This window comes from Cryptotermes secundus, unplaced genomic scaffold, assembly GCF_002891405.2.
Source record: "Cryptotermes secundus unplaced genomic scaffold, Csec_1.0 scaffold59, whole genome shotgun sequence".
NCBI classification, from domain to species: Eukaryota; Metazoa; Arthropoda; class Insecta; order Blattodea; family Kalotermitidae; genus Cryptotermes; species Cryptotermes secundus.
The window spans coordinates 1,006,134-1,031,813 of record NW_019738348.1 but is presented as its reverse complement, the minus strand read 5'-3'; the positions used below and the strand labels follow the sequence as shown (position 1 = coordinate 1,031,813).

The following is a 25,680-nucleotide window of genomic DNA, read 5'->3' as shown; positions in this document are numbered from 1 at the left end:
CAGACCCGGGACCGATTCCGGGCCGCCGCGGTGGGAAGCCAACGACTAACCGCTTGAGCTATGGCGCGGCCACCGGTTGAACTTAGTGATAATTCAGTCAACTGAATATATTTTAGAGTGTAACATTTCCTTTGAAACGCTGTCTGGTCCGGCAGAATTTTTTTTTTAAACAATTTAAGAAGTTAACAACGTTTAATGAGTTTGTCATTAGACGCCTGCCTTCAGGGGCTTCACACCGAAAGATAGACTGAAATCGATTCACACTAAAAACAGAACTTCGGTTTCTTCAAACCAGTGATGAACGGAAAAAAAAGAACGGGACCTAGAACGCGTATTCTTGTTCGAGGATAACACGATATTCATTAAGACTCTGACTTCAACTTTTGTTTGAAAAAAATTTCAGGTGAATTATCGCCAGCGAAAATTTTTCCACATTATGTTAACTAAAAGTAATGACATCAGTTACTATTCCAAAAGAAATGGAAGAACTTAAGAATTTTCTTAACATAAATCAGCGATAATTTTGAGAATGTTTATTCAGGAAGTGAGAGCTGCTTACAGGGAGGTATTGAAAACAGAATTACCAGTTAAGGTTCAAAGAATCGCATTGATTAACCATGATCGAAGAACTTTTCATCACCGACTGTACTATGAAATTCTTCAGTAAATATCTGATGTATATACAAATAGAGAATAATTCATAATATACAGAAGTTCTAACGGTCTGCTTCCAAAATAACTTCGAACACGAGAAGAAGTACTGTGTTAAAACACTGGACTGCTGCCTATAGTATCAGACTCAGCATCTTACTACTGTCCAAATCTACGAGTTTATATTCCGTCATAAAGGAATGGTACAGTAGGATATTAAGTGTCTGACTTTGTCGAATTCAGATTCTAGTCTTCGATAATTACGAATCAGACACCTCGGTCTATTTCACCTCAGACAATTCCTACTATCATAATTTCGTACAGAGCAGAACTTCACAAACACCATACCAAACGATCCCTCCCATGTCAAGACAATACAACCTAACAACTGGCCATGCCACGCATGGAATTCTAATCCGAAAACTAAAGTGTAGACGACGCAAGATTGTGCCCAACTTCACTTCCTAACCATAGGGTCGGGTGATTTTATTCTTACTTGTTTATTTGCTTTTGAAGGCATGCTGTAGAAGACCGCAGTCGCTTCGCACAAGTATTAAGTTAAGTGGGGCAGGAGTTTATGCAGGCAATATGGGCGAAGTGGAGACATCGCCAAAGAGCGCTGCATTATTCAAACACTCGGGCTGGGCTCGGATGTGTTCGGAGCATCTCCAGCTCATGTTACTGTCCAGGGATAACCAATGTACAAGTACTATAAGACAGTGCTTCTCAACCGCCGGCCGCGGCCCAGTAGTGGGCCCTGGCATCAATTATACTGGGCCGCGGGAGGCTCTTCTGGAATTTGTCATTTTCATTTTCTAAGCATTTTTCATGAATAAATATTTTATAGTGGAAATATTCTGAGGAGAACAGTATTTGGGTCGAGAAGCTCAGACACAGAACACCTAAATCTGTGTAGCAAATGTCAGTGACCAAGCCGCATATTTTTAAACATGGAAGTATTCATGAATGATCGGGAATTTTCAGACATCCAAATCTTTCAACATTCGGGAAAGGCAATACCGATGTTTATGACCAGTCATAAAAATTGCCTGCAAGCCGATTACAACAATGGGCGGCATATCCTCTGTTCTCAGAACTGAGCGAAATAACATCTGTGTTGCAAATGTCAGTGACCAATCAGCAAGGAAGTATAAAGAAAATGTTTCCACTGAAATTGAAGATCAAGGCAGTCTGTATCCGGTTCTCAAATCTAATAATACTGAATACTGTTTCTTCGCAAGTTCGCATTGCAGTGTGTAAGTTCTTGTTTCGAAACCTGAGTGATTTAATTTTTGGCCTTTGTTTAATTTTGGTGTTAAGAAATTTCGTATTGAAGGTGTTTGTGATGTAACAAGTAGTGATTCATCCTCCTCAAGCATACATAGCGATATCCAGGGTATACAAAATGAAGGGAAACTCACCAGCACACAGAAGAAAAAGTCTGCATCCATTCGTAAGTACATGGACAGCAACTTAAAATTTCGTTTCATACAATGCCCTAACACTGACCAATTGCCACGACCTCAATGTGTCATCTGTACTACTGTTCTGGGAAATGAAGCTATGAAGCCATCGCGACTTACCCGACATCTCAACACAAGATATTTCGATCTAGTCAACAAACCCATTGAATTCTTTATGCGTAAAAGAGAGGCACTTAAAGTAGAAAAGAAAATTATTTGCCAAGCTTCAACCACTGACACTTCACTTCTGACGGCATCCTATTTAATATCACTACAGATAGCTAAATGTAAAAAACCATATTGCATTGTGGAAGAACACATTAAGCCTTCTTTGATTGCTGCTTGTAATGAAGTATTAGGCCAGTCTGTGGCAAGTAAAATGAAAGACATCCCATTGTCGAATGATACAGTTGGTAGGCGGAAATCTGATATGGCAGAAGATACAGAAACGCAAGTCATTGAAAAAATTAAAAAATCGAAATTGTTTGCATTACAACTGGACGAATGTACAGGTATTGAGAACAGCAGCATTTTGCTTACGTATGTACGATATAAGGACCATGGTGAGAGACATGAAGGAAGACATTTTAAGTGTTTCTGAATTACCTACGCACTCTACCAGCGGTGAAGTTTTCAAAGTTTTAAATGGTTTCATTGAAGAGAGAGGTCTCGAATGGAAAAATTGCGTTGGAGTTTGTACTGACGGCGCTGCCTGTTTTACGGGTAGAAATTCAGGTTTGGTCACTAAAATTAAGGATATTGGCGGGCAATAACTAATTGTCAACGCACTGTTACATTCATAGGCAAAACCTGGCCTCCAAAAAAATGGCACCTGAGCTTAATGAAGTCCTGTCTCAATCTGTTAAGATTATTAATTATATAAATACAGTGCTTTAAATACAAGACTGTTAAAAGCATTGTGCGACGAAATGGGCTCTGATCGTCAAAATCTTCTTTTCCATTCGGAAGTTCGTTGGTTGTCCCGCGGTAAAGTTCTCAAGAGGTTATATGAACTCCGAAAGGAAGTCGAGCTCTTTCTAATTGATAAGAAAAGTAACCTGTCCCATTACTTCCAGGATAAGAAATGGGTAGCCAGGCTGGCGTATCTCAGCGACATATTTTCTTCAACGAGTTGAATTTAAAATTTCAAGGTCCAGATACAACAATATTTAATGCGTGGAACAAGATCGAATCATTCAAAAAGAAACTCAAAATCTGGCTTAATATAATTGCAGAAGGAAACAATGAAATGTTTCGGTCTTACTCAGATTATATTATGGAAGCAGACGATTTCTATTCACAGAATTCAGTTTAAGGTATTATTGCAACCCACTTGAAGATGTTGTTGTCGTTTGAAAAATATTATCCCGAACATGAGGATCCCCGGAGACAAAATATGTGGATTGTGAACCCTTTTGTTGAACACAAAGAGACAGCCCTTTCCCATGAAGAAACCCTTCATCTTATTGAATTATCATCGGACAATGACTGGAAAGTATTTTTAATACTACGAGTAATTCGAAATTCTGGATAAGAATGAAAAATGAATATCCAAATTTACATGAAACAGTGAGGTTTCTTCTTTGTTTTTCCACCACATATCTTTGTGAAACTGCATTTTCTGCCATGACTGTGCTTAAAACGAAACAGAGGAAATTCCTGCAACTTTCTGACTGTCTCCGTTTGGCTCTCACTTAAATTCATCTGAGAATTAATAAGCTAACGGACGGAAAACAGAAACAGAAGTCTCACTAGCCTAACTAAACCTTCCAAACTCAGTTGTGATAAAAGAAACTAAGATTAACCTTCCAATAACTTATAATTGCTCTGTTAAAGTGTCGCGTCTTTAAAATCAAAATATTAATTAGAGTTGGAAGTTGTGTTTAGAATTGAGAGATTCATACATTTTTATTTATCAAATTACATACTTTACATATACAATTATTTGGCACGTGTATGTGATAATAACTGTTTTGCCGGCAAGTTGACATCCTTCTGCTTCTTCCCCTACTCAGCTGACTTCTATGGTGAGTTTTTTTTCTGTGGCGCTACAGCCCCAATTCGGGCCTAGGCCTACCTCCATGAAACTCTCCGTTTCACTTCGGTTTACTAGATCTTACACGTATGGTAGGACTCCTTGGGCGAGTGATCAGCTCGTCGCAAGGCCTCTGCCTGCAGACAAACACAGAAAAACGCACACAAACATCCATGCCCTGAGTGGGTTCGAACTCACGATCTCGGTTTCCGAGCGAACGAAGACAGTGCATGCCTTAGACTGCTCGGCTACCGTGACCGGCTCTATGGTGAGTTACAATGCATAAATATATTTCTCACTGCCGTTTTTTTTTCAGACCAACATCATTAAAATCAATTTAATAATACAATAATCTATTTTACGCTGAATAATATAAGTTTATGGTGATCAGCATGGGATATGTCAATGAAAATTAGCACAAATTAATTTAATCATGTTGGTCTGAGGAAACTACAAAATGCTACAAGATTTCATTAGTGCAGTGATTGATAACAAATTTAAATGTAATTTTATGTTTGTCAACATGCCACACCGTATACATAAGTGTACTAATTCTCTTTATGATTATGCTATAATTAATTACTAATATTACGTTAGCTTAATGCATGAACTTTAACAAAACTGGAAAGGTATTTACGAGTAAATTTGTTGGGGCTGGGCCCTCGTCTCATAAAAGAAGAACTTACTGGGCCGCGGTGTCATGAACGTTGAGAACCACTGCTCTAAGATACCTTCTCACTTGGTCTCTCCTCTTGATATTTCCCAACCAAAATACCACAGACAAATCTTATTTCATTGGTGAAATTTGTTTACCCAATCCACCCTCCTTATGTACAATTCTTAGTAAGTAAATAACTAAAGAATATGCCTACCAATTATAAAGTTGCTTGTTTTGAAACTTTCTTCTTCTCCTCGCTGATTAAGTTCCCTTGGGGCCAAATATTCTCTTCGGCACTTGCTTTCAGGCACTTTCAATTTATGTTGTTCCCTCACAATAAGAGACCAGGTCTGGAAACCACAGGACGCAGTGGGTGAATTTCATAGTGGCCCACGTCTTATTTTTCAGTTTTAGAAAAGACGACGAGAAAATTCCGGTTATTATGAACTGAAAAGTACGAGTATATGGAAGGAATGGTTGGACGAAGTATTATTGTAGACTAAACGGAAACAATATTATAAGAAGAAGAAGACACATATGCTGTCTCAGAATTTATCTGAAATGAAGAGAATAGCAAATGATCAGCCAATCGCACATACATGTATAAGAAGTCGGTTTGCCAGCCACTCAAACTTAACGTTCGGTGACGGACTCTAAAAAGATTTCTGTTCATGTCAATAAATCTGTCGGTGAAGACGGAAGTCTGGTTTAAAACGCAAAATTTTCTTGTGTTCTGCCATTTCATAATGATATATCAACTGTTACAATTTTAGAACATCGAATAATGCACAGTCAATGGATACAGAGGGATAAGAAGAAACTAATGGCCAATTATTTAAAAAATTTGGTGGTGGGAATTGTTAAATAACTCAAAAAAGCCATATCAATACAGTTCTCTTGCTGTGAAATCGAAATTCTTCTTTAAGATTTCGGGCAACTTTGATACAATTGCTGAAGTCTGTAAACCTTTAATCTCCAGATACCCTCGTTAGCTTTGACGTCTTCAGTCCTTTCACTAATGTACCAGTCGACGAAGACCTGCAAGTCATCAGAAACAAGCTCCTTAACGATGACATACTGGCGGAACAGCCTGTCTTGAAGGTTGAAGCCATCCTGGAGCTGCTGTAGGTTTGCTTGAGAACCACGTATTATCACGTGAAGAAGTTCTTCCAACAAGATGATGGCATGGCTATGGGAAGCTCTCTATCACCCATCGTTAGCAACATCTTCGTGGAGCATTTTGAGAAACTGGCTCTTGACTCGGCACAACAGAAACAATCGCTGTGACTCCGGTACAATGATGACACATTTATGGTCTGGCTTCATGATCCAGACCGGTTATAGGATTTCCACAGTCACCTCAATAGTTTAAGGCCGTCTATCCAGTTCACTATGGAAACAGAGTTGGACAGTGTGGTTCCCTTTCTGGGTGTTCTGGTCGTCAGAAAAGAGACGACACTGGACATGAAAATGTACAGGAAACCCACCCACACCGGTCGATAACTCAACATCAACCCTAGCCATCGCTGCAGTTTAAAAGAGTTTTAATTCAAAGTCTTCACAATAGAGTTTCCACGGTATGCCAAGAACTACAAGATCTGTGTAATGAAATTAGCAGCCTGAGAAGTGACCTTCAGTCCAACGGTTATACCCAAGGATTCGTTAACTCGGCCATCAATTCCAAGGGTAGCAGTCGTCAGAATAAAGAGCAAAGCCACTGGGCTCTGTGGATATTCCACATGTGAAGGGTGTTCCAGGGAAGTTCAAACGTATAGGAAATCGATATAGCACTAGGAAGATCAAATACAAACTTAGGAGTTGACTCATGGAAACCAGGCCGGAAGAAAATCCTCAACAGAAGGAACAGTGAGTCTACTGCATTCCCTGTGTGTGTGTGGCAGAAGCTACGTTGGCGAAACAAGCAGACCTCTAGGCGTGAGGCTCCGTGAACATCGGCACAATGGTCTAGAAAAATCAAAATATCCCAGCATATCTATGAAGAGGGACATAGGGTAGGCTGCGATGAGGCTAGGATTTTGGAAATTGAAAGTAGGTATAGAAAAATATAAGGAATAGGTTTAATCAGTTCTATCAGCCAACTAATTGGACATTTCTCCCATCTGGATCTCCCTTATCAGCAATAAAGTTAGAAACTCAGAAAGATGATCTGTATGACGTAGCAGATTCTTCATGGGTTGCTATAAGGTTTTATTCTCGAGTCATCGGGTTTTACTCCGCAGATGGCTCTAGCGTTAGACATTGTAAGTTTTCACAAATTATCAATTTAATTCTATGCATTGGTGTTCGTGGGCTTGGTTTGTTACCTAGGTTTGTAGCATAAATTTTTACCTTTCTTTCTATCCTAATTCCACAAATATGAGTTCTTTATCAAAATCTTTATTGCATATTTTCATCTTATCTCCCTTCGACCTAGCCTGATCTCAGACACTTAAATAGCTGTAGTGACTCTGACATGGGTTGTGACTACAGTGTGGAGGTGGGTTCGAATACCTCCACCGTAGCCCTGCGAGTCGTAGGAGGTGAAGTATCGAAACTGAGAGAGTAAAATACGATTGCAAGTACCATGGGACTCGGACCCGAGAATGACTGCGCTGGCGAGTACCAGCATCATCTGTAAATGACAAATCGTCCTCTTGTCAGCAAGAGCACCCTACATCAAGAAAAATGCAACTGTCTGAGAGTAATAAAAATCTGGTCGTAAGTCTTAGATGAGTGCTTTATTCCAAGACAGATTGGCCGACTTACCGTCGGTCTATAACACAAGACTAACTCAGGCATGGATTGTCCAGTGACTTTCAAAGGGACCAACACAGTAGGTGTCTTCCCCTCGCCTCAGGACTGAAACAGATTCAATTTCCGAAATGTTGGGTTTTCTAGTTTTTAGAATACCGGACGATGGACAAAGTCCGAAAACCCAGTAGTTCTGAGTGTTGAGAGTTTCGTAATATGAGTATTTTTAATAAGATTCGTTTGTGTACTATTTTTATAGCTTGCGAAAATAGTGTACAAAATAAATTATGTATAATAGTTAATACACGAATAAGAGGAAGAAGTCGGATATTGAGAAAATTGAGAAAAAGTTTTTTGATGAGTTACCATTAATAATAATAAAAAAAAGTAAAGCTATCCCTGTACCAGGCCGTGAAAGTCCATAGGGTTGTGAAACGTTGAGGGTTCCACATTATATAGACAATCGGCTCAAAGATGGCGATAAGGTTGTCAGCCTTACGCGCCGGCCGCGCTTTACTCCCCAGGAAAATTATTTCATTAATTCCTGGTACTCATTTCTGTTAGAGACTGAGTAAACCCAAGGAGCTAGTGCGACTGGAAAGATACTATATACTTTTGTGTTATACTTGAGAGTGGCTCTTATGTAGCCCAAATATGCTGAAACACATATTTGTATTCGATGGCATCATTGTGACAAATAAGTAACATACTGCAACAGTACGGAATACCAACTTTAAGGTAGTTTATTTAACCTTTAAAAAGGAACTTACCATATCGTCTGTGTCCGTGCCGTGTCCGGGAGGCGAAGCAAAGGCCACGGATACCTTAGTTCACCTGAAACAGGCAATGAATTTCAAGATTAAAATATAATGATCTCAGCACCTGTAACAGGAAAGCGTATACGGGAGACACGGTTCTCTATTAACAGCCGCTCAATTTCGTGTAGTTCAAACTTTCTTTATAACCGAGGCTCTCTGAAAAGAACCATGACAGTTTAACCTACTGATCTGGTATGGAAGAAAATTCTTATTAATTTCGCCTGCCTCATATCATGTGCTTTCCTTCCAACTCCTTTCTAATAACAAACCCGTGAATACTTATACATTGTGCAAAGTTGCCAGTTGAGTATGCGACCACCTAAGCTTTCATCTCGTAATCACATCGGAAGCATTTTCTTCGTGGAGAATTTTAGTGGTCCAAGGAAGTGAAAATCTCTAGACACAAGAGCCGGCTGAACTAAAGATGGACAGTACATCACCAGTGAAATTGCTCCAGGAGTTGCTATGCGACAGGGGCTAGGATTGATGTTTTGCAGAAGGATCACTATTTTGTAAACTAGTCAATGAAATCCTTAGGCATCACAGTATTGTGCTTGCATTCACTGTTGATTTCTGGTCCAAGAAGCCGGGGGGGGGATCCACTGTACGACCCATGATGTTGTCACCAACCTTCCCGTAGACTGCTCGAAGCGTCCTTCCCGGCCACGGTGCAGCCTCGAACTTGAGCCCAGCGATTTCCAACTCTTCGGTCCACTTAAGAAGCGTATCAACGAAGAACACTTCTAACGTGATGGTGAAGTGCGACAGTGGGTGCAGACACTAAGCCCTGATTCCTTTTTCTCGCTACTTGCAACATGAAATATATCTCTGGAACAAATATCCTGATAGCTTCGACGATTATGTGGAGATATACGAGTATGTGGTTTGTCCATTATATCTTTTTCTTTAATGGTTCTTCCAGCCCATTCAGGGCTCAGGCCTCTTATCTAGTTCCGTAATCATTTTTCACAGACGGTAGGACTCCTTGGACGAGTGATCAGCTAGTCGCAAGGTCTCTCCCTAAACACAGGACAACACAAACACAGAATAAACGCATATTCACGTCAAGCATCCATACCTTGAGTGGGATTCGAACCCACGATCCCAACGTCCGAGCGAGCGAAGACATCATGCCTTAGACAGCGCGGCCACTGTGACCGGCCCACTGTATCTTACTATGTTTAGCACCTACGTCGAAGTAACTAATACTAGGGAAACACACATTCGGATGTTATTTATTCAACAGCCTACATATTTAAACTGCTGAGTTCATTCAATACCAGTGAGATACATGATGAATCTGGAGAACTGAAAGAGAACGCGGTCATGGCCTGCTTAAAAGTATTTTCTATCGCGTACATTCTTGGAGGTAACGATAAAAGCCACAAAAACAATTATGACACATGATTCCAAGGGGATTCCCAGCAGTGACCTCATTCTCATTGCCTCTCTGTTAAGCTGCTCAGCAAGTACAATGAACTGGTGTAAACAGACGAGCTATTCAGTAATGTCAGAAATAAAAATTTGAATACTGTCATTCAATACGGTTTGAATTTTTCTGCTTTATTTCCCAAGGTACATCTTGCTAAATAGAACAGGTTGGACAGATTCAAACAGCGTAAACGTCGCAGTAAGATACTACACAGAATTAGTATAGAATGTGGGTAGTCCTTCCATTGCCCTGAAATCATGATGCTTTGATCAAATCTGTTACAATATATATTCACCAATCCAAACCCCGTGTATAGTCACTAATGCGTGACAATATCTTCCCTCTTTTGTTTTGCGTTTATAGTACAAGGCCAAGGGCAAAGGAAAACAAATAATTAGCGTTATTACTGGTACAACTGTAAAGGCATAAATTCCAAAATTTATAATTCGGAAATTTTAAACCTCAGTCCTATAAAATAGAATTTTCCAAGACGTGTAACTTTTAACAGACTCAAAAATATGTTCCAAACTCTTCCCCCATTAACCTTTCCTTCTTAATTGTACGAAACGACAAATATAAATGTTCAATATAATGAAAAACTATTGACATAATCATATTGGCAAACTAAAGATGAAAATAGGAAACGCGGAATATAAAGGTATGAGGAAACGGGCCAGGTTGATACAGCTATACTTGAAGTCTGGAGGCAGTTGATTCGCAATCTCGGATAGGACACAGACTGTCCTGAGGCTTACCATAGTTTTCTCAGTACAATCATGAAAATGTCAGGATAGCACCCGGATTAGGCTACGGCCGCTACCTATGAAATCCTCACTATACACCAATCGTCGCTACACAGTCTAGATATATTCAGTGATCTGAAAGATATATAATGACAGCAGAGAGTCCCAATTACAATATAAATTTCATTTCCCCGTGGAGTGAAATCATTGACACTCGCTTTTAACTTTCATGGACCATCGGTGCGAACATATGACATTGTTTCATCGCTCTGCCGTACAAATATAACCTACGGTTATTGAGAAAGCTTGAAGAACGAATTTAAGAAGGGTCTTTACTCTTATTAGTTTCACAATAAATTATCTACAATAATTTCTTTAGAATTCAATAACCATTCCAATATATAAGAAGTATAAATTCCTTTCAAATCTGTTTTAAACGGCGAATTACTCAGTGTATATAATCTCTCAAACTCTACATTTCTCCCTCTCTCGCTCCCTCATTCTCTTTCTCTCCGACTTTATTTCCTCATATTTTCCTAATTCCTCATTTCCAGGAATCATATTCCAGGATTCTCAGCCGTAAGCGATGCAGAATTCAGAGAAACACAATAGTGAGCAGGCAGTCAAACAAAAGGGCTCACTAACATCAATGCCTTAGACGGGACTCGCACCATCATCGTAATCATAATTTCCATAAGTACGTAATTATGATCAGTATGATTTCAAGGGCAAATCAAAGATTTTTACATTTCATAATATATCTCCTGACATCAGTCAGAATTGCCAGTGTCTCGGGCGAGATTCGAACCATCATCTCTGGAATATGAGTCTCGAGTGTTACCGCTATATGATACTGCTTGACATGAGGTGAGATAAATGACATTGCCAGATACACCGGTTTCCAAGAAAGTGGATTTGTAACACGACCCCACCTTCTATTTCGGAGATGTGCGGAGACCGGCCACAAATGTTCGTAGCATATTCCTCGCCACTCAGCAGATGACATCAATAAATGCGGCGAAAGAGACAGACGTATGAATGCAGAAACAGTCAACACAATTTGGTCGTTACAAGGAAAGGGAAAACGAAAAAATACCTATATTTAAAATAGCAATACTTCACTTATGGTAAAATTGTTACTTGTAAGTACCTCGATATACGAAGTTTTCATAACCATGTAAGATANCAGATTTATTATTTTTCCTTCTACCCCTAAGATGGAGGCGATACGTTCCTCCGAAACGTCGGTTAACACCACATATACACGGTGCCAAATCCCAGAAGACTGCTTTCTTATTTTCATAACCGGCTTCACATTTGTTATCGTTAAGTTTATATAGAAATATAAATACATTATCATTTCGCGCTATGGTATATGCCTTCAACTACTATACAACAAATTAGTTTCTTATTTAGCAGTTCAAGTGTTAAGAAATAAATGAGTGTTTTAGAACAAAAACAATTAATTTAATTTGGTTTTCATAACATATAAGATCCACAACTGTAGAATGATTACTTATAGTCTCCAGACAATTCCGGCCTCTAAATACATTGCGAAATCTTTTAAGCGACTGTACATTGTCATAATCCGCCATTTCAGCTGTATAAATTGCGAGATAGCTGCACTGTGCTGAATCTAAATTGTACCAAATATGTCTAAGCGAATAAATTCAATTTATAATGGCTATGAGGCTGCTGGAAAAGTTAAATAAAACAATAGAATAGGGCAGAACTGTAATTTATTCGTCCAATCGAAGTTGATGAACCTCAGGTGGACGTTGATAAACATTCTGGTTATTCTAGCTCTACAGTTATAACAATTCTGAAGAGCACAGAAAATTTAAACGAGTCAATCAGCACGTTGTTCCCTTAGCTACTTCGAAGTTTACTCTTCCAAGGAAAGTATGTACAGAAGAAGATGGAGAGTACGTGAGGAAATACGAGTATATGTTGAAGATGAAAATTTGTGAAACTTTTCTCTGAGACCTGCAATCTCTTAGTTTCCTCCTGAATGTGATTGTGATTCGTTGTTGCGTTCCCAAATGTTTGAACTGTACCACATTTTCAAAACATCTGTTAGCTCTCTTTATGTCATGATTTTGTCCTGCATTCTGGTGACGAGACAGCAATATATACTTAGTTTTCTCTGTTTCCTTCTAGACCAACCTCTTTACTAGTGTCAAAATAAAGTTCCTGTACTTCTCTTTATGGTATCTAAGTTACCCCAAGTAGATTCACATCGTCAGCATAGACCAACAGCTGATGTGTCCCACTAAATTTCAGTCCAATCTGTTATTCCTGGACCTTCCTAATGGCATATTCTAAACCAACGTTGAAAAGCAGTAGCCATAAAACATCTCCTTATTTTGGGATATTTTGGATAGGAAAATTATCGGACAAATGTTTATATATACGGACTTTACTGTACGTTTCATTTAAACACATTTCAATCAGTCTAACTTCTATCAAAGGTACCTTAAACTCTATGATAATCATAAGCATTGTACAATGTACATCGAACCACCGCACGTATATACGTCCAGACAAGAAACACATACGCCATACTGTATGATTATATAAAGATATGTACATATCGTGGGAATAGCATACCAATATATCACACAATAAAAACCCATACATCATACTCATTTATTGCAGATACAAACTTGATTTTGTGCTCTACAACCGGGCTTACTACGCAGAAAGCTTCTTCAACAAAGACCTTACAAACAACATACATGCCCAGTTTCTACACTGTAGCAGTGAAGCCTAAAATACAGAATGGGGCGCAGAAACTTCCCTTTTTTGAAGGCGAATAAAAGAAAAATTATTGCTGATAGACAAAATTTATGTTTAGCTAATGAAAGAACATACTTTAAAGTTTTAAATCATGTAGTTTTAAACAAAATATCTTGAAGGTGGTGTCCACCGTTCTCTATGCCCTGATGCAACCGTTTTCTGAAGTTCGCCTCTGCACGTTCCAACATGTGCACCGGAATTTGGGCTACTTCCTGCCGAATAACATTCTTCAGCTGAAGCAGGTTTGTGGGGCGATGTTTAAAAACCTCTACCTTGAGGTATCCCCATAAAAAATCACAGGGCGTTAGATCAGGTGAGTGCGCTGCCCACGGGATGTCACCTCGAAGCGAGATGAGCCGTCCGGGGAACTTTGCCCTCAAAACTGTCATCGAAGCTCGGGCTGTGTGGGCCGTGGTACCATCCTGTTGGAGCCAGACTTTTCCTAGATGCATTTCTTCAAGAGTTGGTTCGAGAAAGACCTCAAAATCGACTGTCGAACCGCCTCCACATTTTCTGGCGCCGTAACGGTCCGCTGTCGTCCTGATGATATTTCACCACACTCCCGGTTGTCCTAAAGTTCTCTACCCACAAAACAATCGATTTCCGGTCGGGAACCGGACCTCTGGGCTTAATTCCGAAGTGAGTATGGAACGCACGCTGCACGGCCAAGTAGGAATGGTTGTTCGAAAAATAGGTCTCGACAGCAAACGCACGCTGCTCACTCGTACACCTCATGTGTCCTACTGAGGGGTATTAGACAGAAACTTCCGCGACTGCTGCGTCCGCTGAGCCTATCCCCACTTTTCTGTGACCTCCCCTCCCTTCACAGTGCTTCTTCACAAAAATGAAGTTTCTGCGCCCCACCCTGTATTTCAGTTAGTATACACATCCTTGGTAGCCGAGCGGTCTAAGGCATGTACTGTCTTCGCTCGCTTGGAAACCGGGATCGTGGATTCGAATCCCACTCAGGGCATGGATGTTTAGTTTGTGTGTGCGCGTTTTTCTGTGTTTGTGTACAGATAGAGGCTTTGAGATGAGCTGATCACCAGCCAAGGAGTCCTACCGAATGCCTAAGATCTAGAAAAACCGAAGTGAACGGAGAAGTTCATGGATGTAGGCCTAGGCCCACTGGGACTGTAGTGCCATGGGGGAAAAAATACACATTCTTAACCTATCTTAATCCTTTAATACATTTTGTAAACATTTTAAAATACTTCTAATGTTTTTTTTTACAATATATTCAACACATTATAAATCTTGTTATATGGTACACCTTCATATTTATCTTTTATCTTAGTTATTTATTTGCTACTTTAATTATAACACCAACTTGAGGCAGAAATTTTATGTCAGTATATAATCCGACGCGTTGCCCCGATAAGGGATCCATATGGGTATTTCAATGACTGCACGTATTCCTGTGTATAATTGCCTGATGATAATCTTGTATGACCAAAACATGTAGCAGCAATAAAGGTCGAATATTAAAACTGAGTATTTGTTGTGTTGACATAATTCCTACATATAACCCTTAAATTCGTTTATTCCTCTATATAGGTCCGTAATGTTCATGTTCTTACTCTTCGTTGCAAGCTCATTGATTTTTCTTTTAGATATTCCTTGTTTTTATTTTTGAAATGTCTGTTGGCTTCACGTCTTAAATTGTTCAGATAAAAACTGGTTTACTACATCGAAATACCATTAGGGTAGCTTAGCAATGTGACATCTCTTTCATCACAGTTAACCTGAATTTAAAAGCCTAACTTTATGTGGATAAATACTTGCTGCATGAATCCATGAAAGCAACTCAATAAGAGACGAGTAGAGAATTACAAAAGCCACTGCGAGGACTCACGGCAAGTGGCCGTAGAGCTTAGGGTATGACCCACTGTAAACGCGTAAATAGGAAAATGAGGCTGGGCTTTAACGATGTTTCAGTTCATCCTATTACGTTCATGGGAAGAGCTCAGAAATGGTCGGACGACTACTGTGTAAACGTTTGTGGCCTCATTCACTACCACCCGTCCATTTGTAAGGATAAGATAAAGATAGTCCCACCCAGGTAGTTCTAAACTGTCTCAATTTGTTATTAAACTTGCAAAACTAACACGACGAAACACACATAATTAACTCTAAGGAAGAGAAGAAACACATCATACTTGTATTAAAAAAACTATGAATGTTTTCAGATGTAAGATTTGAGGCTTTCACGGCGGTGACTATGAAGAAAGCAGTCTTCTGGGATTTGGCACCGTGTATGTGGTGTTAACCGACGTTTCGGAGGAACGTACCGCCTCCATCTTCAGGGTAGAAGAAAAAATATAAGAATTCTGCAACCGGAGAGACCGTGCTGTTTTTACCGGTTCTCACGGTCTCTCCGCTTGCAGAATTCTTATATTTTTTCTTCTACCCTGAAGATGGAGGCGATACGTTCCTCTGAAACGTCGGTTAACACCACATATACACGGTGCCAAATCCCAGAAGACTGCTTTCTTCATTTTCAATGTTTTCTGCGTTCCGAAGGATTAAACCTTATATTTGTAATGTCATTTATATTATCAGCATCTGTGCATATCATGTTTCCATAAAATAGACTTTAATTAAGTCACATACCTTTCAGAAGATTCATTATCTAATACCCAAACTGAATGATGGCATTTGTTCTCATTTCAAAAGTTCAAATAGTTAGTTGAAATTTATGTAAGTCAATTCTGTTGCCGACGAATGTTAAAATATTACTATTAAGCAAATGAGAATTTAAAATTTAAACTTACGATAACGTGAAATAAATTTTGATAGTGGAATGTCCTCCACACTGTAAGTTATGGTTATAGTTGCATTACTCCGCTGCTCTGCAATTGGATACTGGCCTTTCTTTTACTGCATATGTAACAGTTGCATCGCCGTGACTCGGTGTCCAGGATCTCGTTGCGAGAACAAAATGCATCAATTAAAGATAAATTACAAATGAAATAGGAGAAGCTTTGTGACGCGCGCAACCCCCCCCCCGGTTGATATGTTAGTGGTAAGGAGTCAGAGATCATGAGGATGAGCAGGTCGGCATAGTGTCATGTCCGTATAGAATTCCAGAAGATCGATAGATTTACTATCTTCGATATCCAAGTCCTTAGATGTATTACGAGACAGACAGACAGATGAACGGATGTTCATAGTGTTCACTTCCAAGAGAAGGACGATACAACAATGCCAACCGTTCAGGGCATCATAAACCACACATGAGGTAAATTTTGGTTCTTCTGTATTAGAATAAAAATTTTTCCTCTCTCGGAACACACTATAACAGAAGTCACTATCTTCTTCATTCTCAGTGCAATAAAGGGGAACAAACTCGAAATATATAGTTTTATGGCATTGAAGAAGACTGCTTATTCTCCATGCCATAGGTTCAAAATACTACCAAACAACAAAACAAAAAAACTCCGTGGCCTGTAGCCCGCAAGAGAACTATACCGACCGAGCGACGGCCGCTTGTCGGCGAAGTTAGTGGCAACTTTTGCGGGTAGAGGGTGTCACGTGGTTAACGCAACGGATCCCCACGGCCGTTAACCTCGANTCCTCTGAAACGTCGGTTAACACCACATATACACGGTGCCAAATCCCAGAAGACTGCTTTCTTCATTTTCAATGTTTTCTGCGTTCCGAAGGATTAAACCTTATATTTGTAATGTCATTTATATTATCAGCATCTGTGCATATCATGTTTCCATAAAATAGACTTTAATTAAGTCACATACCTTTCAGAAGATTCATTATCTAATACCTATACTGAATGATGGCATTTGTTCTCATTTCAAAAGTTCAAATAGTTAGTTGAAATTTATGTAAGTCAATTCTGTTGCCGACGAATGTTAAAATATTACTATTAAGCAAATGAGAATTTAAAATTTAAACTTACGATAACGTGAAATAAATTTTGATAGTGGAATGTCCTCCACACTGTAAGTTATGGTTATAGTTGCATTACTCCGCTGCTCTGCAATTGGATACTGGCCTTTCTTTTACTGCATATGTAACAGTTGCATCGCCGTGACTCGGTGTCCAGGATCTCGTTGCGAGAACAAAATGCATCAATTAAAGATAAATTACAAATGAAATAGGAGAAGCTTTGTGACGCGCGCAACCCCCCCCCCGGTTGATATGTTAGTGGTAAGGAGTCAGAGATCATGAGGATGAGCAGGTCGGCATAGTGTCATGTCCGTATAGAATTCCAGAAGATCGATAGATTTACTATCTTCGATATCCAAGTCCTTAGATGTATTACGAGACAGACAGACAGATGAACGGATGTTCATAGTGTTCACTTCCAAGAGAAGGACGATACAACAATGCCAACCGTTCAGGGCATCATAAACCACACATGAGGTAAATTTTGGTTCTTCTGTATTAGAATAAAAATTTTTCCTCTCTCGGAACACACTATAACAGAAGTCACTATCTTCTTCATTCTCAGTGCAATAAAGGGGAACAAACTCGAAATATATAGTTTTATGGCATTGAAGAAGACTGCTTATTCTCCATGCCATAGGTTCAAAATACTACCAAACAACAAAACAAAAAAACTCCGTGGCCTGTAGCCCGCAAGAGAACTATACCGACCGAGCGACGGCCGCTTGTCGGCGAAGTTAGTGGCAACTTTTGCGGGTAGAGGGTGTCACGTGGTTAACGCAACGGATCCCCACGGCCGTTAACCTCGATTTTCTAGACCAGAGCCGCTATTTCCTTGAAAGAGCTCCTCAGTTATCCTCACGAAGCTGAGTGGACGCCGTTCCAGACCCACTATTTCTCAGAAAATTTGGTAGCGCCGGGAATCGAATCGAGACCTCTGTATCCGTAGCCAGAAACTCTGACCACTAGACAACAGAGGAGGTCTTCAAAATACTACCAGGAAGGAAAACTTACAGGTTCTCTATTATAGAAAAATTTTCAGATTCTGCGCCTACGCTACGAGCTGGACGATTAGGCAGTGGCAAGAGATTTTCCTCTTCTCCACTGCATCCAGACAGGTTCTGGAACATATCCATGTTCCTATCCAATGGGTACTGCGGGCTCTATCCCCGAGGGCAAAGCGGCAGCGGCGTGAAGCTAACGCCTCACCTCTATCTAGTGCCGAGTTCAGGAATTATGGAGCTACACCTCCGTTCTTCCATATGCCTTCATGGTATACCTTTATCTTTCACCGCACTCTAGTATCCTTCCATCGATGTACATGTATGAACAACCACGAACGAATTTTAATTAAGGCATTGCATTCGTATTAATTCATTTCTCTCACAACTCCACGTCCTTGTACTCTACGTTTAGAAACTTGACATCTGCATAGGCGACATTCCAGGAAACAGTACATGGGACGAGACGTAAAACTCCTGTCGTTTCTCAACTCTGCAGCAGACAGAAGTAAGCGGTCAGCTGCCTCCCCTACCCCAGGAAAACAGCACCAGGGGCGCACCAAATGGACGGCTGCCTGTGTCCTGAGTCTTTCTGGTCCCTCAGTGTCTCCGGGTGAACGTTCGGATAACCTTAAAACAGGCCATGACCGCCTTCTTTCAAACCCTTACTATTCATAAAAATGTTCCCATCTCATTGGCCACTGTGTGTTAAACAAAGTCCATTAAAGACTGTTGTTTTCTGGGATATAAGACTGTAGTACGTCGAAAGTCAACCGACGTTTCGGGGGAACATACTGTCTCTATCTTCAGGGTCAAAAAAGAGCGGAGCAAGAAACCAGCGTGAAAGTGAGTAGCAAGAAGAACCTGCTTTCCAGCACTGGAACTACACTGGAACATATCCCAAGTCACCACAGTCGTAAAAATTGAAACTTAATCTGAATCTAACTGGGTCTGAAAACACATTCCACCGAAAAGAGTTAAATCATGGGGGATACCAGTAAAATGTCTCCACGCTATGGCCACTGACCCTAATGGGGACCAAGATTTAAATTTTATGTCAGGCAAAAGAGAGCAAGAAGTGAACAAAATCCGCCCCACCTAGAAATAATAACTGAATTACAGATATGCCTACTTTCTTTAAACATACGTGTAATAATATAAGATAGCATATTGATGGATCATGTACAGCTAATGCACGAAAACATAATGCATAAAACTACATAAGAATGCAATAAAATCTAGGATGTCCTGAGAAAAGTGGATTTATCAGTGAAGCCGGCACAGACAGGTCTGTGTATTCCACAAACTGGAAAACAACTTATAAAATTTCATGAAAATAGCTCAGTGGTTTTGTAAGATATGAGGGACCGATAGGCAAGAAGTGTTGCATGACCTCCACCTTATGTTTTCCTCGTACCTACTTCTTTCAAGGAAAGCAAAAACATGAACGCCAGGCTTCCAATCATCCCCGAAACAAATAACAGCGCATTACTGTCAGCAGCTCACAAAACAACTTTCTAGCAGTTTACTTATGGCATCAATTTCGGACCAAGCGTACGAGAGCCGAAAAAATCATTAGTTCAGTTCTTCTTTAACCACGTCTATTGTAAACCCTTGTTCTGAGGCTACTTTACTTCTTCCAGTGAAGTAGCACTTGCCAGGTTAATCAAGGAGAACTCCTTTTAACGAGAAAAGTGGTACTCCACTTCTACAGCTGCACATGGTGCCTGTGCTCTCTGCGTGCTGAACACACTGCGCAGGACTAACATTGAATATTCATAACACAGAATTCAGCCACATTTGTTATCTCACCTGCACTGGCAGATTCTCGATACCTACTTAATGTAAAACATGCTTACTAAGACTACTAATTATACAGTTGTGGTGGTACTGAAACCAAAGCAAACCTCTTTAATAAAATTAAGATTTTAAATTACTAAACATTAACTTAAATTGCCGATCACGTTAGCCGAGACGTCTAAGACATGCACTGTCTTAGTTCGCTCGAAGGCCGGGATCGTGGGTTCAAATCCCACTCAGAGCATGGATGTATAATGTTTGAGTATGTGTGTGTGCGATTTTCCGTGTTTGTGTACAGGTAGAGGCCTTGCGACGAGCTGATCACCCGCCCAAGGAGTCCTATCGAACGTCTGAGGTCTAGTAAATCGAAGTGAAACGGAATTTTTATGGAGGTAGACCAAGGCCCAAATTGGAGCTGTAGCGCCAAAGGAAAAATATGATGTATTTTAAATCCAACTGGCTTGATGAAATTATATCATTTATTCGATACTATTTAATCTCCGCAGTTGATATTGCATCAATACATAATATACAAAATAAATTAAATAAACATATTATTACTAAAGTTTCCAATAAAATTGGATATCAAATCCAAGAACTACGAATACTAGAATTTTCGATTTATATTTTTGATTCAGGGTGTAGAACACAAGTTCCTCATGAACATAAGTTTGAGTAGTCTACAAATAATGTTAGGAAGCCAAAGAGTTTGGACAAGAATAAACATGTTATTGCTGTTCCATTTCTTTCCTTCCTGTCTGGGCCTACGTGTTAAGCATTCTTATGAACATATGTTTATGTACGCCTACCCTGTTCCTAATATCACAAACTCAGCAGTTCCCTTAATTTTAAGAAACTGTTTGGTAAAAATATATAATTCGTTACATTCTATTTATCTCTCTAGCTCAGGGCATGGAAGGCGAATTTCTCTCGCATATAAAAGTTGTCCCTGTGCCTACCTAATTAAACATTACGCCATGAAGATATATTGGTCAGTTGATATATAGGTGATCATTTTCTTGACCTCGGCAATAGTTGGAGGTGAGCTTCACACGCCGGTCGCTTTAGCCCCGAGTGAAAGAGCCGCCGGTACCAATCGGATAGGAGTTTGGGTGAGCCCCAGCGCCGGTCTGGCCAAGATGCGGAAGTGAAAATGCTTGCCCTCACTGGGACTCGGGACTACGGTCGTTCAGACCGTAGCCAGTCGCTATGCTGCCCGCGCTATTCCGGCTCTTCTCTCGCATATTCTGTAATATATTACGGCATCATACTTTCTGGAATAGGCTTGTGAAATCAAACAGGACTGTCTTCTTTATCATTTCATTATCTGACATAGGGTTGAGCGTGACAAACACGATGTTTGAGATACCAATTTTGACACCGTGTACGTAACAGTAATTATATTCCTGAAAAGTATTTGCTAAATTAACATTTTTGTCCATTACAGCTGTGTGAATGGGGGCATTGTCGTCTTTGAAAACATCATTTTTCGGAAATAGCGTCTGGGTCATGGGATGCACCTAATTACCCAAGTTTTCCACGTACTCCCTTGCAGTTATTCGTCCATGAAGGGTAACAATAGGATCAACAGAATACTGTACCACGATATTGCTGCCTAAATCATCACAGAACCTCTCCCGTGTTTCATTGTTGGAATCAGGCATTTCAGATTATACGCTTCCTTCGGTGTTCTCCAAACGTAATCTCTTCCTGATGCAGGGAACAGCGTGAAGGACGACTCATCTGACCACATCACGCGCGCGTTTCCAGTTGTCTGATGTCCGAGTTTTATGGCCACGACACCGTCTTCTGTGCATCTGATCATTGCTTTCAGTAATCAGAGGTTTAGCAATTGCAGCTCTACTGTGGATGTTGGAGTTATGAAGCTCACATCAGACAGTTCTCATGGAAACGGGGTCTTCACAACGAATATTCAGCTCTGCTGCAGTTCACCTGTGCTGCAATAGTGGCGTGACTTTTCGAAACAGTCCTTCACAATGTACACTGATCTGTTTCTATCAACGCTGATTTTCACCCACAGTTCCTCTTCACTGATGTCTTCGCAAGGTTCGTGTAAGCCGACATAACCTTATAAGCTGTCGCTCTCGATACACCTAATAATGCAGCAGTTTTTGTCAGAGGTGCTCCAGCTAAACGCGCACCAACGATCTGTCCGCTTTCAAAATCAGACAAGTCTCTCATTTCTCGATTCTTTCACACGGACTGTCACTCAAGACAATCACTAATGCACTAACACATGCACTACAAGATGTAAAAAAAAAACCGGAAAAGAACGTTCAGTGTTGATGAGTGAAGTCCTTTAAATATAGCCAACACAAATTCTATTCCGCAATTTCTTAATGTTCAGTAATTTTGTTCAGCCTTGCATATCCTACTGTTTCACTATCGGTATCAGAGTGTTACTTAAGACAAAGGATTCCATGGATGATCATCAAACTAGCAAGGTTACTACAAGTCAAATAAGAAAGAGGAAGAAAAAGTCTATGTCTACATCGGGTATCGAACCAGAGATTTCAGCGTTTTAGTGGCATATCACGCAAGCCTTAATATTCGCAGCCTTCAGGTTCGGCATATTTGTACTGCGTGAACTGTACTTAATTCATAACTGTCTATGAATCTGTTACGAACAGGTTTAAAACTCGCAAAACCTCGCTTAACGAGCATAATTCGGTCCAGAATCTTACTCGTAATGCGAAACACTCGTTAAGCGAAACAGTTTTTCCCATATCATGTAAAATACGATAATGCGTTCCATGCCGAAAAAAAACTCAACAAATTTTATGTATAACGTTTATTCAAAGAAAATTATATACATTGTTAAGGATGGTGAATTATCTTCATCTTTTCTTCTATGCGGAATGAACCAACCTAGAATGCGAATTCGATTTGCAGAAAACAAAAAAAAAAAAACGAAATAATTAGTTTATTATTTATGATACATATCTAATTCTTTTTTACTATAAAGCTGTCTAGAGACATTTCTTTTTGCCGACCCTTCAAAATTTGGTGAAAATGCGACACAGCATTATCATTAAATAAATTTGTAGCGCGCATAGCCAGTGCCTTATTAGGGTGATGCTTCTCAATGTACAATGCAACAGTTTCCCATGCTTTCAGCATTTCTCTTATTGCGCCATAAGATTGTTGCTTTGCTGTTACCTCCTCCTCCTCTGACAAACTCTTGAAGTCGCCGATGAAGTTCTCTGCTGCCTTTGTGTCGGAGCTTGCTGCTTCACCGTGCCTTACAACGCTGTGGATGCCGGTTCTTCTCTTAAACTTCTCGAACCACCCACGGCTTCCCTTAAATGCTTCCTCTTCGGCCGTTGATGATCCTGGCGTCTTCTTAACGAGGTCGGCGAAAATCATTTTCGCCTTCTCACAAATGATGTCGTTAATAGTGTCGCCTTGCAATTGCTTTTCGTTTATCCATATGAGGAGCAACCTTTCAACACCGTCGAGAATACGTAACCGTTGCGTAGATAGTCTTGTCACTCCCTTTGAAGCATCTATCTCCTCAATCTTGTCCTTGTTCTTGAGGATGGTGCAAATCGGTGATGTAGACCGATTGTATGTGCGTGCTAGATCAGCCACGCTCACACCTCGTTCTCGCTTTTCAATGATTTTACGTTTCATTTCTACGGTTATTTTTATTCTCTTATGGCTGTCTTTTTGCGGCTTTTTCTTCGGGAACATGTTTGCAAGGGTTATTAAACTTTGCACACAAAAAAATCATAAATAATATGTCTGAACACAAGTTTGGAAAAATGTGTGATCACAAGCGACACTAAGAGCTAGCGGAATTTAAGCCGTGGGTCCCGTGTCGTAACTTTACGGCACGTAAAAGAACCTCATATCTCCAAAGGAGGTCACTGAGCCAAATTCACGGACATTTCCCGCCCAACAGTAGTTTCTAACGCCTCTGATAGATGAGGGAGGCATTATAGATACCGCCAAGCTAGTAGAGGCCGAACTCGCTGGCTTGGTCGGGACTGATGGTAAGCACCAGTATCGGTAGGGTATAGAGACTGGTAGAATGTCATAGAGGGAAGCACAATGGACAAATACTGGTCTAAGTGCATGGAGAAACCCACCCTCTCCAATTACTAACTAACTAACTAAGTAAGTGTATTTACGGTTTCTAAGGGTAGTAAAGATGAACTCTCACGAGTTACTCGTAGATCTCTATCTGGTAGACGATATAGATGAAATGGCAGTACACATTACTCACAATTATTCCTGTGGGGACAGGAATAGCGCTGATTCAGTGATGGCTTTGTAACAGTAGGGTAAAATGTAAACGTAAAGTTGTCCCTGTGCTTAATTAAGCAAGACACCATGAAGACTTATGGGTAAGTGGAGTTATAGCTCCACCATTCTTGGCCTCGGCACTAGATGAAGGTTAGCAGTCAGCATCACACCCCTGGGGGAAACACCGCCCCATACCAATTAGGAAGAGGCTGGATGGGCCCCAGAACCGGTCTAGACGGTGTGAAGGTTAGAAATAAATCTTGCTCATGTCGAGAATCGAACCACAGCCGTCCAACCCAAATCCCGTCTATATTCTGACTGAGGTATCTCGACTTCTAATCAGTATCATAATCTTCCAAATTTATTGAAGCAGAAAGAAATACGGTTAAAGTTCTATTAACGTCATTATGATCTGTCGGTTTTATTTCTTTATGGGTTTTCTGTCGTAGATCTAAAGTAAGACAAATTAGGACAGTTTCTGCGGATGCTGATATCTTCCCTGAAGATTTGTCACTGAAGGTATTCACCACTCGTCACTGCCTCTTCCATAATTAACATTACAAGCACGTGCAGTTTATGTGTTATATTTTAGGATACCGAAGGTTATATTATGACGTGATGATGAGTGAAGAAGCAAAACATTGCTAGCTAACAACTCAATAAACACGTATCCGCGACATCGGATATGCACGCAACAACACAAAAAATTCTTGGAAGCGGTGTTTTCTATGCGGTCTGTGCCGAGGTTATATACTGAGGCCACCAGCGGAGTCAGTCGCCGTCATGAGTTAGTTGTGGTCAAGACCGAGTTGTGAGATGGTAGCCAGCCGGCAAAGACGTGAGCGCGAGAGCAGAAGAATCTCCATTCATGTGAACCGTAACCGACCAATGATTAGTGAGGTCATAGAAGACTATGTGTGTTGCAGTACAGTGATTTGTAGAGTGTGTGTGAATCCGTGAAACCCTTATAGTTGACTGCAGTTCAGAGTTACAAGTATTAAACAGATTCAGTTCTCAACTTAAACCCCGTGTCTATTCAGTAACACGTGACAATATCAATAGTTCCTAACTTTCCCCGTTTCGCTCTTTCTTTCCGACCTTCTATAATCCCCCCCCCCTTCACTCGCTCTCTTTCTCTCCTGTTGCTCCCATTTTGGAGGATAGGGCACCCGTGACACGCTTTATTTCACTTCAGTTTTTTAATCCTAAGACAGTCTGTAGGAATCCTTGGAAGGGAGATCAGCCCGTCGTAAGGCCGCTACTTATACAAACACATTATAAACGCAGACAGATATCCATGCCTTGAGTGGGATTCGAATCTACGATCCCAGTATCTTCACGCCTTAGACCGCGC

At 40.3% G+C, this 25,680-nt stretch overlaps 1 protein-coding gene across 7 annotated transcripts in view; it reads right to left on the bottom strand.

Annotated features, from left to right (window-relative positions):
• Nucleotides 1–25,680, bottom strand: part of LOC111870707 (bone morphogenetic protein 1) — a 258,814-nt gene that overhangs the window by 193,404 nt on the left and 39,730 nt on the right. For all 7 annotated transcript variants that reach the window (XR_002843906.2, XR_004513699.1, XM_023863187.2 and 4 more), the window contains exon 2: nt 8,329–8,392. The gene's annotated coding sequence lies outside the window, so the exon portion shown is untranslated. The remainder of the gene's footprint in view (nt 1–8,328; nt 8,393–25,680) is intronic.